Here is a 17,633-nt window from a genome sequence, read left to right on the forward strand (position 1 = left end):
TCTTTGGTAAAGAATAGGTGTAGAAATTCTATTTTGGGACTTCAAGGCTGAAAACATACCATTGAATTATAATTAGATTTATATTTCAAAGGAGGAGTTATTTTTAGAATCTTGTCCCTCTTTCACTTCCATATTAGGAAGCATTAAATGATTATCAATAATGCGTAGAGTTACAAACTATGCAGTGACTGAGCCTTTTCACATCCTTTTCTGTTAGTATATAATGCTGGAGCAATGGTTTTTGCGTGTCTTTTGCCGTATGATGATTTGCGTAAAGAATAACTAAACTTCGTCAGATTTGTCTGTCTCCCCCTTCCATCTGGGAGAGTGGGTGCGACTTCTGCTTCTACCATCGAACAATTCAATAAAAAGCTTGTAAAAAATTATGGCTTCTGAATTCTCCTAATTTGACTATAACAATCCAAAAATAACGAGGTTGCAACCCTGTTATTATAAGCCGGCAGGATAGTTGCTTGCGGAGGAAACTTACGCATTTCTATCTCTTAGAAAATAAGCTTAACGGAGGCTAGCTGTGGCTTCAGAATTCCTCATCCCATCACACACCAGGGGAAAAAATTGCTTCGTCGGTGGTGTATAAAGTTGAAGGATGATCCAACCCCGTCCGTTCATGAACCTGTACCTGTTCCTATACCTCGCCGTTATCGGAAGAAGGTTGGCTGGAGACATACCCGAGACCGGACAGGAAATGAATTGGAGAGACCGACCGTTCGCTTTCGTCTGAGTCCTGATCAAGAAAGTAATATAGTTATAGCGCCATGCGCGTGAGAAAATCCCAAAATATGTGTAAAAGTGAGAAAAACAACATTTACATGCGCGAGTGAAGAGGCCTACAAAGATTTGATTCTCGGTGTTCTGTAAAAAAATAAATAAATAAATACATGTTTGTAAAGTAATGAAGTACGTGAGTGTTAAAAAATTTTTTTAACACCGATACATGTGAAGAAGAAAAAGAAAATTATTAAAAAGAATTGTCACCAGCAGATTTTTTTTCTCTCTTCATAATTAGCAGTGATAATTTTATGATATCGTAGGTCAAGTGACCTAAATATTTTATTATGAATAAATGAATAGAGAAATATATTTACGAGTTAGATTGCATTTCTTGTGTTTATATTGCTTTTTTTTAAAAATTATGATATAATATTGTTTTTTTATCGTGCATTTAAAATGTTTTTGAAAGAAATAAATGTGGTTCAAACGTCAATTAAACTAGTGACGGTAAAATAGATTAAGTCATTATTTAAACTTTTGTTTCCTCATGATTTTTCAAGATTTAACCACGCAAAATTCTAAATTTTTCAGAACTTTCTCTTGAACCTAACGATAAACAGTTTTCAAATAAACTTAAAGAAATTTGTAATTCTTTTACTTTTTCGGACTTGGTCAAAAATAAATATTCCTATTTAAAAAATGTGAAAACTTAAATGTTACCCAAACAAAAGGACATTTAACACTTAACAAAATTTGTGAGTTTCCCCTTAAGATAGGCGAAATTGTTAACCCAGCTAAGTTTTTATACTTGATACTGATTTACAATATGCTTTATTAGGGTTGCAAACTTGCAAAGATTTTTTTTTTGTTTATTGATTGTGTCGGGCAAGTTGTTACTCAATTTGGTAAGAGACTGATCACCTCTGCTAATTCTAACAATGACAACTTATCTTTGTACATTAGGCAGCAGAATTCTCAAAATGTTAAGGTTAAAAATGGCGTGAAAAAAATAGAAGTTAAAGATGTTTCAGTAAAAGTAAACATTGAAAATATAAAAATGCTGAAAAAATAAAAGTTAAAGATGTTTTAGTAAAAGTAAACATTGAAAAAAAAAATAAGGTAAAGGGTAACAAAAATAAAAAGAAAAGGAAAAATAGGAAAAAGAAAGATTAACCAAGAAGCTAATTACAAAAAATAAAAAGAATAATTTAAGTAAACAAAATTTTGAAATAGTACATGTATCAAAGCTTAAGAAATATCACAGCCCCAAATGTCGAAATTAAGTCATGAATCCAGAGGAAAATAATTTTTTTTTTTTACTTTCTTCAACGGAAGAAGTAAACCCTGTTTTTTTGGTGGGGAGATCTGAATCGCGTGTGGAGATGTTTACCTCAGCATCATTTGGATGTGAGGGCGATGGAAGTTGAACTTTTTTTTCTCTACAAGATGAGAAAAATTTTATAAACTATTTTTGTATTGATCCGTTTGGATCTCTCAATATCACTCTGCTTCATGAAATTCTGTTTTCCTCCATTTTTAAGGGGAATACAGATTTTCATCAAGTAAATAACCTTTTTAATCACACAGAATTTTAAATTATGATTAAATGACACTTCTTGTCCAGTTCGTTTGCATAAAAGTTTTGTATATTTTTGTGCCAATAAAAAAAATTTTTTTTTGAAAGTTTTAGTAGAATAGTTATATAAACATGTTTCTTCTTCTTTCTGTTTAGTTGACTAAACCGATAAATTGCATTATCATGTTTTTATGCTGTCATTGTAAATCATTGTTTCTTTACATATAATTGAAAAAATATTATTTGTTGTAGCGAAAAGGAACAGTCGTACCAACCTAAATTTTAGAAATTTAAAGTATTCTAAATGTTTTTATTTTTGGCTTACCAATTTTTTTTTTTTTGGGGGGGGGGATGTAATACGAAAATTATAAATACTTTTGTATTAATAAAAGCATTAAAACTCTTTCGTTTTCATAAAATGTCTTTGGTAAAGAATAGGTGTAGAAATTCCATTTTGGGACTTCAAGTCTGAAAACATACCATTGAATTATAATTAGATTTATATTTCAAAGCAGCCGGCCAGGTGACCGAGTGGATAGAGTGCGTGACTGCGAAGCCATTGGCTGCGGGTTCGAATCCCACTCTGGGCATGGATGTTTCGCTCTCTTTTTGCTGTCCTCTGTTGTGTGTGGTGCGTGAATGTGGCCCACCCTATAAACGGGTTTGCGGCAGTGTGGCGTGGGCAATGTTGCTCGCCTCCGTGACTTTGGTTCACGCGTGAACACTGGGTAACGCTAAATGAGCAACAATACCGGCATCTCCATAGGCAAAGATTCAAATTCAGTGCCTGCCATTGAAAAAAAACATTTCAAAGGAGGAGTTACTTTCAGAATCTTGGTCCTCTTTCACTTCCATATTAGGAAGCATTGAATGATTATCGATGATGCGTGAAGTTGCAAACTATGCCGTGACTGAGCCTTTTCGCATCCTTTTCTGCTAGCATATAATGCTGGAGCAATGGTTTTTGCGTGTCTTTTGCTGTATGATGTACACTAACTAAACTTCGTCAGATTTGTCTGTACTTGCGTCGTCCTCCCCCCTCCATCTGGGAGAGTGGGTGCGACTTCTGCTTCTACCGTCGAACGATTCAATAAAAAGCTTGTAAATAATTGTGGCCTTTTGAATTCTCCTAATTTGACTATAAAAATCCAAAAATAACGAGGTTGTAACCCTGTTATTACATATATATATATACAATGTATCTATTTGCACAACGAAACAAAATGGATTGAGCTGAATTTTATTGTTAAAAAAAATCACAGCAATTCAAAGATACTAAATTTATAATTCAAAGAAATAAACTAATTACACATTCTGATAAATTTGCAAGCTCAATTGAGGATCGTTCCTTTTAATCTTGTAAAATAAATATTTTATACGAGTCGACTATGCCTTATTTTCATGGCCATGAAAAAATTAAGTGGTCCGTTACTCTCAGTGTCACGGTTCATTAGCACACGTTGACTTCCACAAGAAGTGAGAGAAGAGATGTTTATTTTTTAACAGCCATTTCACTCATATTTGAAACTTTGAATTTAAGGCATATATACCCATATAATGCCCTTATTTTATTGGCCATTAATTTTATAAGTATGATATTAATTTTGAGGTCAAATTTTTAGTCGCAAACTAAATATGTACAACGCTCATTTTTTTTTATCAGAAACAATTCAAAAGAGCAGCGATGGTTCAGGGGATAGACCTTTTGCATTCCAATGACGTGAACCGGGTTCGAAACCCCAGCGATGGCTGGTTGACACAAATCAGCATCCGGCTTGCAAAGATCCCAGTGCTGACGTGAAATATCCTCCGTGATAGATGGATCATCCCTTTGCCGTCAGGCTAACCGTAAGAGGTTCTCGTGGTCTTCCTCTCCATGTAACGCAAATGGAGGTTAGTTCCATTAAAAGGTCCTTCACGAAGGCAAATTTCTCCCAATACTTGATCCAGGAGCTTCATTGTCTTCTGGATTGGGTTCGAAATACAAGGCTACAGAATTGAATATTAGTAGTCGTAAATCCAAAAATTGGGTCAGCTGTTCAACGACGGTTGTAAAAATTTTATAATATAAACAATTCAAAAGAGATTTTTTTTAAAAAATAAGAGAATTTTATTTTGAAAAAAATAGCTGCAAATAAAAAGAGTAATCCCATCAAAAAGTATAACTCCAAAAAAATGTTACTGAGTATAAATTTTAAAAAATAAAGTTACAAGATACAAATTTTGATAAATTTGCAAATTCAATGGATCCCTGAAGGACAGACTTAATCTTACAAAGTTGTCTAATTCGTTGTTTCCGCAATAAAAAAAAAAAGCATTTTTGTAGGAGTAGACTTTGCCTTATTTTCATGGCCGTGAAAGAATTAAGTGGTCCGTTACTCTCGGTGTCACGGTTCATTAAGCCAGCTTTTAACGCACGCACATTGACTTCTCCCTAGGGGGGGACGGAAGACTTTGCCCGTTTCTGAACAGTAATTGTGCTCGCTTTACCCCGTCCCTTGGGAGCTGTGGGCATCGGCTCAGACGTGACTTTGGCTCGTTGACTCCTAACTACATTCAGTTGCTGGTTGGATTCTTTTTTTTTTTCATTCTTAGGAAAGCAGCAGACATTTCTTTTTCTTACACATTTTGGGTGGGACTTGTGTGTTTTGGTGGGTTTTCGAACAAAGACTGTTTTAATTCCTCCAACGTCGGAGAAAAGCGAGGGAATTTTTATGTTTTATGATGACTTTCATTTTGAAGTTTAAACTTTATTCAGGAGTTTCGAGAATATCTTGAATTATAAATAGCTTGGCGACAAAAGCCTTTTTTTCCCCTTTCTTTATATACGTGAAGTTTTAAAATATCATTCTTTAGATTAATGCTGGGGTAAGATAAATTTAAAGAACAGAAATAAAAATATCTTTATCTATCTTTTCTACGTGTAATGCGGTAAAATAACATTTAACAATTCATAAAATTTGCAGATAAATACTGTTCACTGATTTGAAATCCAGAACGTGTATTAAAATGCATTTATCTGAGAAAAGGAATGCCGCTTTTAGAGAAAATTATTATTTTAGATATGCGTTTACAATTTTTTATACTATTACTACGATCCCAGGCCAAGTTATTCGACGCACTATAAAATTCTATGTAAAATCTTAATTATCAGGTGACACTATACAGCATTATTGTTTTTACGATGGACTGAAACCGGTTTACACTTGCTTATGTTCGAGTATCCATTGGTTAACATTGTAATGCAATTCGTCAAAAATAAATACAAATAGGATGTCTATAAAAAATCTCCGAATAAAAACCAATTGCATGTATGTTTAAATATAAAAGTAATGCATAGATACTCGTGCAAATCATGTCATTATTAAAAAACTACACTGCATCTAATAATTGGGTCTCATTATTACATTATACTAATATGACACCTGATATAATAATTATTCTATATTTATATAATATATCGTCTAATTTATCCAATCGTCGAATTTATATTATACATCGTCTAATTTAACCAATTGATACAGGAGCGAAAGCAAGTGCAAACCGGTTTCATGCGAGTAAAAACAATAAAACTGTATACTATCATTTGATAATTAAGATTTTACATAGAATCTTATAGTGCGTCTAATAATTTGACCAGAGACAGAATAACCTTTTCAAACATTTGATGATATGTCTACCAAACGAATTTAGAGAGATTAGAAATTATTTGAAGGTTTAGTTGTATCTACGCTCAACTATGTCTGGATAGATACAATGAGTAAAATCTTAATTTGTATATTTTTAATTGCATTTTATTGAAAATATAATTTAGCAATACTAGTTTATATTTTCAATAAAATGCAATTGAAAATATATGCCTCAATATTCTAATGCTCCAAATCCAGTATTTTATAAAACAAATATTTTATGGAATTTCACACTGAGATATTTTTTTTATCTTAATGCACTGTAAAAAAGAAGGGGCTAGTGTGAAGATCTTGATTTACTTTTTTTCTAAATTTATGGGTCTAATTTCATCTATGAGATATCATGGATTGGTAACATTGATGCACATTTCCATGTGCATAATCAGACAGAGGCTAATTTAGTAGAACTTTGTAAAAGAAGGTTTAAAAGGAGCAAAAGCAGCTTTCTCATTTTCCTTTTTCTCTCTTATTAACATATTTTATTTTCAGTATTTTAACAAGGCCGGGATAGCCTGGTCGGTAGGGCGCTTGGCCCATGTCCGAGAGTTCGTGGGTTCGAACCCCGCCAGCCGAAGGTCCCCCGTGTAGTAAATAGTGACTGATGCACGTTAAATCTGTGGAGTCGCAACGTCCTCCATGTTCCAATAACAAATCAAACCTCCGGGGGTACTGGATTGGAGATTGATCGTTCCCTGATTCAGGTCAAAATTACGATCTGTGGATAAATGGATGTATGAATGGGTCCGCCCTATGAACGGGTGGGACATATGGGTGTCGCAGAAGTCGAATTCTCGGCTATAGATGGCACCCCTGCAAAACGAGAACAATCGCACCCCTCTGTCTAAAACAGGCATACGTCAACAACAGTATTTTAACAAAAGGTGATATTATGCTATAAATTATAATTCTTTTGACATTAACTCTTGCTCTGTATACTTTCAATTAACCGGCATAAGCTAACACGTGTCTTCGTGTGTTTAGTGTAGAATAGATCCCCTGAATTAGACAGGCCGACTCATCATCTATTTTTGCTCCAAAGAGCTAACATAAGCACAATACTAACATAACGTTAACTTGTGAACTTTTTTGCTCCAATATTGATTGATAGGTCAGCTCTGATAGTATAGGAGCCTTAGTGTAGAAGATGGAGATGGTTTGTGTAGAAGATGGGGTTGATGTAGAGATGGTGTAGACGTATTCAAATAGACCCCATTCAATATCCAATGGAAGAAATATGAATTGGTTACAAATATTACACATCTGGAGTTATTTACTCTCTGAATCAGAATGATTTTCTAGAATAATGTACCTTTACAATTAATAGGTACATTATTAAGTTGTTGTTGTTGTTGTTGCTTATCCTCTAATTGCCTGACGAGGTCAGACAAGATCCAGTAAGTTGTTGACCCTCAAAAAGTCGATTACAAGAAGTGGAGAAGCATATAAGTCCTCCTTGGAAAGGCCCAAGCAGTCGAGGATATGTTCTGCTGAGGCCTCCACATTATTAAGTAAAATATTTATAAGGGAGCACTTAAATTAATTCACTCTTTAAAGGTTTTACGAAAATGTAAGGGAGATGTTTTATAAAGTTTGCTGTTGTTGTTAATAATGTTTGCAAAAAGTTTGTTAATAGAACTTTATGCAAGATATATGAATTAGTTAACACATTAAACTAGACATTAATTAAACTAAATACATTAAACTAAACATTAAACTAAAATATAATATCAATAAATGGTATGTTGTTCATACGAAATATTTCATCATGATGTTAAAATTATGGTAATTAAGATTTATTCAACTTAAGATTGATTTCATACTATCTAAAAAAATCAAATTGAATAACGATTTTCAAATCTATTGATTTGCTTTGTAAATGTCTTTTTAGGTATAGTGAAATGCTTTATTACAAAAGTAGTATTCAAATTAATATAAATGAATACTTAATAAGGCTTATATTGAAATTTATTTCATTTTGCACTGAGATATAACTTTCTGTGTTAAAAAAAATGATTGCTTAATAAGTTACAAAGATTTTTCACACTAGAACCGTAGCTTGTACACTTCAGTCACGTGTAGATATATATTATTATTAAAAACATTATTATGAAAAAACTAAACTACTTTGCAATTCCAGATGTAAGCGAGAATGCTCAAACATACTTTTTTTTGTCGAATTCATTAGAAATGTATGCATTATCTCCTGCATTGAAATTTAAATTCTCAAACACATGAATTGTAACAACTATTTTACATATTTCTGAATTTTCCCCGTTTTAAGGCAAATTACAAACCATGCAATTAATTTTGTCTTAATATAAAAGCTTTATATATTTATCATTTAACTTTGTAATTCCAGATGTAAACCAAAATGCAAGTAATCGTCCAATTTTGTTACAAAATATTTCATGAGTTAAAAATCATTTTAAATATAATTTTGCGTCAAATCTGTAAAAAAATAAGCATTAGCCCCCCCCTTTCTCATACATTAAAATTTTATATTCTCAAACACATGAATTGTAAGAACTGTTTTTAATATTACTGAATTTTCCCTATTTTTAAAGCAGATTATAGACCATGCTATTTATTTCGTCAAGATATAGAAGTTTATATATTTATCACATGCTACGATCAAATACATAGTTCATACATATTTAAATAGTTCTAAGAAATGAGGCAAACAAAAACGTCATTAAATTAAATGTTTTATTAATTAATAAATGAATACATAAGCAGAATAATTCAGAATACCCATCAAACTGCATGACATTTTTTTGTGAATTCTTAATTTGGGAGTTAAAAAATAGTATATTTGGGATGATGTGCTAAACTGGTTTTATATTAAGTATTTTAAAATATCTATTTAAATAATATATTTACATTTTTTAAATTATAATTATCATTGAAAAATTAAAAATCTTGGTTTTAATATGCACTATTAAGTTTTTAATTCCAATTATTTATTGAAATATTTTTTATTGAAACTATTATTTCCAAAATTTATAAATTTTGATTAAAAAAATAAAAACAAAAGAAAGAAGCTAACCGTTATATCTATCCCAAGGTAAATAAGATGATAACGCAGACTTTGCTTAAGATTTTATTTCATAACATGATTAAAGCAGTTTATTTTGCATTAAAAATAATAAAAACCCTTTTCCATAAAATTGAGAGCAGACGTTTCTTAAAAAACAGTTTGGAAAAATTCTGGAAGCAGATGCTACATAAGTCAATCTAAATTTATTTTTAGAGATATGAGATTTGGTAATCAAAGGCAGATTAAGTTATTATTTACTCGCCGTATTTTTGGAGGTAACATGGTAGTTGAAAAAAAAAATCGCATGAAATTCTCTCCGAAAAAGAAAATATTTTAATGAAAAATTGTAGAAATGAAATTGCATTTCAATCGATTTAGATGAAAGCTAGCTTTATTAGAAGCCACAATTTTATTAAAAAAATACATCTTTTTATAAATAGTTGTAGAACTGGTTTTAACTACACTTAATTAGTTCAGAATAAATAAATAAAAAATAAAATAATAGATTAAAAGAAAGATGCATTTCTTAAGTAGACAGAAAAAAAGAGAAAATAATTTAGATATCGTCAAAATCTAAAACTTATTGTAAACCCATATAAAACTTATAACTCTATAAGAACCATAGGAGAATTTTTTTTTTTTTGGGGGGGGGGGAGAAGTTTAAGCGATTTAATTTACAATAAGCGTAGGGGAAGTTTAAGCGATGGATCAAAAGAATTAAAAAAAATTTATAACCGTCGTTGAGCAGTCGACCCAATTCTGGGCTTACGACTACCAATGCTTAACTCCGTAACCTCGTAATTTTGAACCCAATCCAGAAAACAAGAGATCTCCTGGTTCAGTATCCCCAGAGGTATTGATTTGTTATGGGAACTTTGTGACCCAACAGATTTAACGTGCATCAGCCATCATTTACAGGGAGTCTTCGTTCGGCGGGGATCGAAACCACGAACTCTTCGACATGAGCCCAGTGCCCTCCAAACAGGCTACCTCAGCCAAATTAACAATTTATAATTAGTTCGCGAATTATTAACAATTGAACTTGCAGAAAATATACAGAGCTTCAGAAATGCAACTACAGATTTGAAATTTGATGCCCTGAATGGTAACACATATTTATTACATTAGTTGTACCCTGCTCGCGTTACAGCCTCTCCAGGTCAGAATTGTATTTAAAAGAAACTACGCATACCGAAATGAAAATAATTTACAGAATTTGAATGTGGCTTCATTCTCCTATGCTGAAGAAAAAATTTTTAAAAATATACCCGTTTCATTGTAAATAGGTTTTTACAAATGGTTTTGCTCACAATATTTTTTGTCTTTCCGTTCGAATCTTAAGCGAATCAATTAGAAGGTCATCCAACACGTGAACAGGCCCCATACCCACGTCAAAGTTTTTGATGGTTTTCCATTGATGGATCAACATAATCTTGATGGTAACCATCAATAATTCTATCTTGAGTTATCATATTTTTTGATTATCACCAACATAAGTAACCATCACGCCAAAGTAGGAATTTCGGACTGATTTATGATGGTCCAACATAAGAATAGCGACTTATTTTGATGGTTTGTAGATGTTGAACCATCAGAAATTTCCATCATAGTTTCTTGGAAATCAAAAGTTGGAACGATCATGAACCACCATCACCCCAATGTAGCATTTTCCATCATGAAATGATGGAAGTTTGTTGGCGGCATGTCAAAAACCATGAAAGCATTATGGAAAATGTTGGATGATGGTGACCATCAATTGATGTTGGGCCATCATGAATCGCCCTGAAACTAACATAAACCATCAAAATATTTTGATGGGACCATCAAGAATTTTGACTTGGATAGAGCTGTGCATGTGAGAGGTAAGAAATTTCCGTAGTTTGTCCAGATACTTTTAATGTTTGTTTTGTTGGTGCATTTTCATGGCAATGGCAAGACCCACAGTAAATTCGAATTCTTTCGGGATCATTGAGATGAATGGAAACAGAACATTTTCTACTTAAAATTTTCGCTTCGAAAATATTGGTCATCTTCGTTTTCACTGAAATTATTCAGATGCTTTAGAAGAACGGGATAGGGAAGAATCGACCTGTTACCAACCTTTTGGATCCCGTTGCTCATCTGTACCATACGTATGCATATTATAGTGACTTTGACATCGAAAGCTGATTGGTCTAATTTGAATATATAGATGCCACCATTCGCAATATCTTCATTTGCGTGGAACTGACAGAATTTAGTTTTTTTTTCTATAACGTAGTTTCATCCGCTCCACAGAAAAGTGCGCAAAAGACGCGATTTTTTCCAAGTGCGTGAAAATATAGCAGCACTCCCCCAAATGGTTTCAGCACCACACTACGAAAAAAACTTAACTACTTGTGTGATGTATTTATCGTTCGATTTAGATATATTTAATTACATTTTTAAAGATCGCAATAATCGTTTGGTTATTTGTTTTATTTTAGTTCCACAAAATGGTTAGTTGTTAATTCGTCTAGGATGTCGTACGTTAATGAAGATCAAAGTACAATTTGTAAGAGTAAATTACGATTTATTTAAAAAAAAATTAAATTTTACCATTTTTCTTGTGTTTAAATTTATTTTAGTGAATAATAAAGTGCATATTCATATGGATAACATGCACTATTACTCTTTTCAGACAGCAGAAAAAATTCGAAAAAGGTTTATAAAAGCATTATACTTTTTTCTTTCTTTATAAAAGAATTTATTTTGAGACAGAATAAAATAATCGGGATTAAATAAAAATATGACGCAAACAATTTTTACGAATTATAAGATTTACAATTGATTAAAAAATTTTATGTTTCTTCAAAAATACACAGTATAAACACATTTCGAAACGTTAGCATACATTGTTAATTTATTTATTTTTATGGGAAAGAAGCAAAAAAAATTATTATAAAATTTGAGATCATGTTATTGCACCAAAAGGTTGATAATTTTTTCCTATCTTCCATATAAAGGGATAGCTTTACAGACTTTCACAAACGCCATAACATTTCATGTCCGTGTTACAAAAACTGCATCAGTTGATGAGTCTTTGTTTAGTCCAATAGGCAGGATTAATTTAAAGTTCCAGACAGTTTTCTTTACAAAATTCTTTTCCATCTTTATAATTTATATTTATATTCAAAATCGCCAGCCAAGATATCAAATATGGATAAGTTAACCGTATAAAAATAAAAATGCTTTGGGAGAACTTTAAAAAATCGTGACGATGAAAATAAAATGAAAAAAGCAGCTTGGTGTACATACTTGTCGGCATGCGCTGTTTCCTTATATTTTTGTTGCGATCTTTATACATAATTACTCCCTTCTTTTGCTCAATCCAAATTTCTATTTTTTTATTCTTAAAAGATATGATACATTTCTTATACGTTTGAAAACTACAGAAAATATCATCAAAGTTTGATATCGCACTCTTAAATTTCCAAAGATCGTTTTTACAAATATAAATAGTTTTACGTCTTTATTACGTCGTTAAATCGTCGTTGCAGACGATAAGAGAATAAAGATTTTCATTATTATTTTCTAATGCGTTGGCGCTATGTAAAAGCGATTGTCAGTATACGTTCTCAAGGTAAATATTCTATTCTTGAGGAATAAAGCTTATCGTAAACTATTTTCGGTCTATTTTAGTCTCAGTACTCTTCATCAGTATTCTTCAGTATTAAGGACTACTGAACCAAATGGATGCACTTTTCTTCTTTTTACGTTAGATGACGATTATTTATTCTACGGAGAGTGATTGCAGCATAGATTATTTTCACATATTAAATTACTCCTCCCTTTACTAATGGATTGTTATGAAGAGCATTTTATGTAGTAGTGAATTTTGATACATATTTGATAGTTATTTAGAAAAGATTTTTTACTTTAGTTTATTACATGTTTCCTAATTAAGTACTATATTTATTTTTTAAAAGTCACCAAATTTCGAGATGAAAAGCGTCATTTGAAAAACCGCAAGAAAACTATGTAACCGCTGTTAAGATGAAATTAGAACGAGTACCTAGTGCAGCACCCATTTAATAAATTATCGGGTAATAAGGAATTCTATTAAATTTTTACGAACAAACATAATCTTTCGAATGTAACTAATTTTCATTTTTAGCATTGTGTTAAAGTAGTATATATTAAAGAGTTTTCTTTAGGAATAAATTTAACATTTTGTTTTGGAATAAATGTAATTTTTTAACGGAATCAATCCGTGTTTAGAGTTGCAGAAAGTCTGTAATCCAACAACTGAGTGGGTAATAAACTTTTTGATTTTATACACTTCTTGTTAAGCCCTATTTCGGCATAATCACAATTTAATTCTACATAAAAAAACATTAATAGTTTTTTTTTATTATTACTCATTGGCAAAATGAGTCTTTGTTTGGATTTGATGGCGTCCACATATTTTTCAACTGTGTTCAAGAGTAATAGTAAACAGTGCGCATGTGCTGTCATTGCATGCGTTGCTATGACAACCGCTGCTGTTTTGCTTTTTATTTTCACTAGCAGGCATTTTTAATGTATTTACATAATAGTAATTTATAGTATTATTATTAACGTACAATTACTGGCTTGATGGTGATTTTATTATAAATATGAATGCTGAAGATGGAAAAGTGTCTTGAAACACGTACATAGGCAGGATATGAAAATCAATCCGACGACATACATCGATGGAGACAGCAACCCATGATTTGAAATGTTGTGACGTTTAACGGAGTCAATCCAGAAAGAGAAAGCATTTGACCAATGGGTTACCACGTGATCGTAATGAGGAGATCACTGGAACTAGGAACTTTTTAATATTTTTTTTCACTTTTAATTTTGTTATGCATTAAGTTGGTGAGTTTATTTAAATTTTTGTTTCGTTAAAAATATTGCCAATCATCTTAAAATGTCCATTTTAAAATATGAAATAAAATTATTATTGCCTAAGTATACACCCAGTTGAATTCAAAAAGTTTTGGGAAAAAAAGTCAAAATATACCCTATATTCTGTATTCTAAAGAACTAACAAATGGAAGTAAAGCAGGAATCACGCAATGCTGACGTGGAAAATCAACATCCAATCAACCGTACGTAAATCGGAAATTCCTTCTTCAGAAAATCTAAGGCAGCAGATTGAATCGAATTTTCTTCTCTTTTAACTTACACAAAAGACAACTAGTCTTATCTGTTCAGCAGATTTATCAAGATTTTAAGTGATCATTTAATGTAAGTTTTGAAAATCATTTTTGATTTTTTTTAGATCTTGAAAAATAATACTTATAAGATTTTTCAACGGCAGCATATGAAGTATGATCGTATCCAGCATGTGATTGTGAGTAATATGAGATAAGTTCGTGAATAAACGTAAAATTACAAAAATTAAAAAAAAAATCAAAAGTTTTTTAAGTGAGTAAGAAAAAGGAATTTTCTTTTTTTGGAACACATAAAACTAAAGTACTTGGAGGGGAACACAGTGTTTGCGATAAGTCACAAACAGTGGTCGAAAAGACTACATTGTTTTTGTAGTTTATTACAACTACTTCGTTAGAAATATATTACAGAAATATATGCTAGAAATATATTACAACTACACATTTTTTAAATTTTAGAGACTACAAACTACTTTGAAATTGTAGTATAACAACAAATTACTTTAAGGAGACGGACTTTATTGGAAAGCTTAATTTAAGGCCATGTTCAAAAGGGCGAAAGAAATTGAAATAATAATAAAATTTGGTACTTATGTAATAAAATAATTGGAATTGGCGAAAGAAATTGGAATAAATTGGAATCATCAGAAATTGACTAATATAATATAGTTAAATATAGTGAAATAATTAAGTGTTAAATATAGTGAATAATTAAGAATTCATGTTTACATAATCATGTCATATACAATAATTATGTTTTGTTCAGGTTCACAAAATGTTCAAATTTCATGTTTTAATCCACTTGAAAATTTGATTTCTTAAATCATATTTAGTATTTAATTGTCTTGAGGCTTTGATACAATTCAGATATTTAATTTAAACTTTTTATGTACCAAATTTTACTTATTTCAGATAGCTTTTAACGTGTCACAATAAAGACGATCGTTGGTAACCGTCATTTAACGTAAAGTGGTTTTTGGAATTTTTTTTAACCAAAGCGACATTAACCTTTTTTTATCTATTTCAAAATTAATATATTTTAAGTGTTTTGCTATAAAAGCAAGTTATTTTTAATTTCATTTTTCTGTATGATTTAAAGGAATAAAATCATTAAAATTAACTTAACAAAGAATTTCATGCTTAATTTTCTGCATTTCTGATCAACCAGTTCCGACTCATATTGTTCTCACGATGTTCCAAAACTGTAAGTAGTATTAAAAATAATTTTAGTTTAATACTTTTAAAATGTCAATAGTAAATTATTTATTCATATCCTTTATGTTTCGAAATAATTGTTTTCTTAAGCTATCTAACTAGTCTCGACAATTTTTTTTAAAATATTAATATAAAATTTTTAAAATAACTAGTTTATTTGTTTTATTATGCGTAAAAACTTGTAAAAGTAGCCAAAAAATTATTCACATTATTATTTTTTAAAAAGTTATTTTTAGGTAAACAAAAAGGGGGAGGGGCATTTTTGGCTTTTGCGCTAATAACTGTAAAAAAAAATTCCTATCACCGAAAACAAAAAAAATACTTTAAGGATTTTATTTAGAAGGCTCTCAACTATGTTTTGAACGATTATCGTAATAGCAAGTGCATATACTACTGAGTTAGAGATCAATGTAGTTGAAAAAGTTTATTTTTAAAAAATTCTGTATTAGTCTTTGCGAAAAAAACAGGCATGAAATATAAAATTCTACTTTCTTCTCTTAGTCTGTAGTTCAAAACATTTATATATTTTTTTTTATTTTGCTTTAGTAAAATGTTAATGATGAACCAAAATTAATCACATTTTTGTTAAAATATAAGTTATTGATAACTTTACAAAAAATTAGATTGATTGAAGTTAATTTTAATTATTTTTATAATATCATTGTTCAACTTAAATAAATAATTTTATCTTATTAAAAATAACCTATTTATTTTATAAAATTTGCACTAACTCGATATAATTTTTGCTATTTTTGTGTCAATGGAGTCTAGTAGATAAACCTTAGACTACTTTTCAACTAGATAGAGCACTCTCATCTGTACAGTTGTCAATGTAAGATTCAATCATTTACCGGTCACTACCTCTAGAATTAATTATGATTTTACCTTAAAAATAATTTATCGACAATCAACAATTTCCGAACAGATTTACATCAGCTTGAGCACTCAAATTTTAACTAAGGTTCTATGATGGATTAAAATATTATTTGCAGTAATTTTTGAACCTTACAAGCAAAATTTATAAGCCTTACAAGCAAAATTTATAAACCTTACAAGCAAAATCATTACTTTATTACCCTAGGAAATTGAAAGCATGCCAAATTTCCAATCACTTTCAGACTCCTCTAGAGTGTTCTCATTATAATAGTACATCTGTGCTTGGACACAATGCAAGTTTCAATCATTTCCTGTTTTCCACAACCTGAATTTATCATTATATTATCAGCATGATTAATTAACAAATTAAAACTAATTAATAATATTAACTAACAAATTATTGAATAATTTTCAGACAACTTTGCAACAAGCTGAATTTATCCCTATTAACCGCTTTTCAACTAGTTAGAGTTTTTAAGATAGATGTGTATAGAATGGCAATGCTAATTTTGATAACTTCCTGACCTCTAGAAAAATAATTTACATAATTGAATAAAATTTACAGTCAATTGCTATTTTGACCACTTTTTGATTAACTATAAAAAGTTCAAATTTTAACTGCAGGTCTGTGTATGCTGATAATTCAATAATTTTTGTAAATTGTGCTAGCAAAATTTATCGGAACTGTCCAATGGAAACTAACGGACGCAGAATGTTACACTCATAATAAAGACCGTCACTTTTATGAAAAATTTCTATTGCTTCCAATAACCAGCATCTATGAACGTATTTCGAAAAATAATGTGATTAATGCGTCAAAAAAAATTTTTTTTTCGTTTTTTAATTCACTCGAAAAATTTTATTTTAGGTTTTTATGTTCCTATAACATTTTATTTTACCACAAAATTATATTTTAAATCGAAACAACTTTCATAAAAAATCCACATACTCTTGTGCTTATTGAATACTTAATTTTAAAGCTACATCTGTGAGGTTAAATTTTGAAAATAAAATTGAACCCTTTTCTTTCGGGGGAAAAAACGCGCCGAAAATGGAAAACAAAATTATCTTTAATTTTGTTCGTTATTATCATCAAAATATTAAAAATAGATTATATTTCGAAAAAAAGAAATGTTAGACGAAAAAACTACTATATTTAAGATTTTCACACATATAGGGAATGTTAATGGATTACCGTAATTTTTGCTCAAATAGCAAACTAAATCAAATGATATAATTTTCAAGATAAATATAATAAACTAGTACAATAGTATTATTATTTATATCAACTGTCATGAATTCCATGGTTCTCAGATACTTTTGAATTTCCGACAAATTTCAAACATCCG

The 17,633-nt window shown here is 30.4% G+C and overlaps 1 protein-coding gene across 2 annotated transcripts in view; it reads right to left on the reverse strand.

Annotated features, from left to right (window-relative positions):
• The window catches only part of LOC107442136 (agrin), a 203,133-nt gene that overhangs the window by 122,872 nt on the left and 62,628 nt on the right, over window positions 1-17,633 (reverse strand). The gene's annotated exons all lie outside the window — the stretch shown is intronic.

The sequence above is a fragment of the Parasteatoda tepidariorum genome, chromosome 7, assembly GCF_982258835.1.
Source record: "Parasteatoda tepidariorum strain Cologne lab strain chromosome 7, Ptep-v5.0, whole genome shotgun sequence".
Lineage (NCBI taxonomy): Eukaryota > Metazoa > Arthropoda > Arachnida > Araneae > Theridiidae > Parasteatoda > Parasteatoda tepidariorum.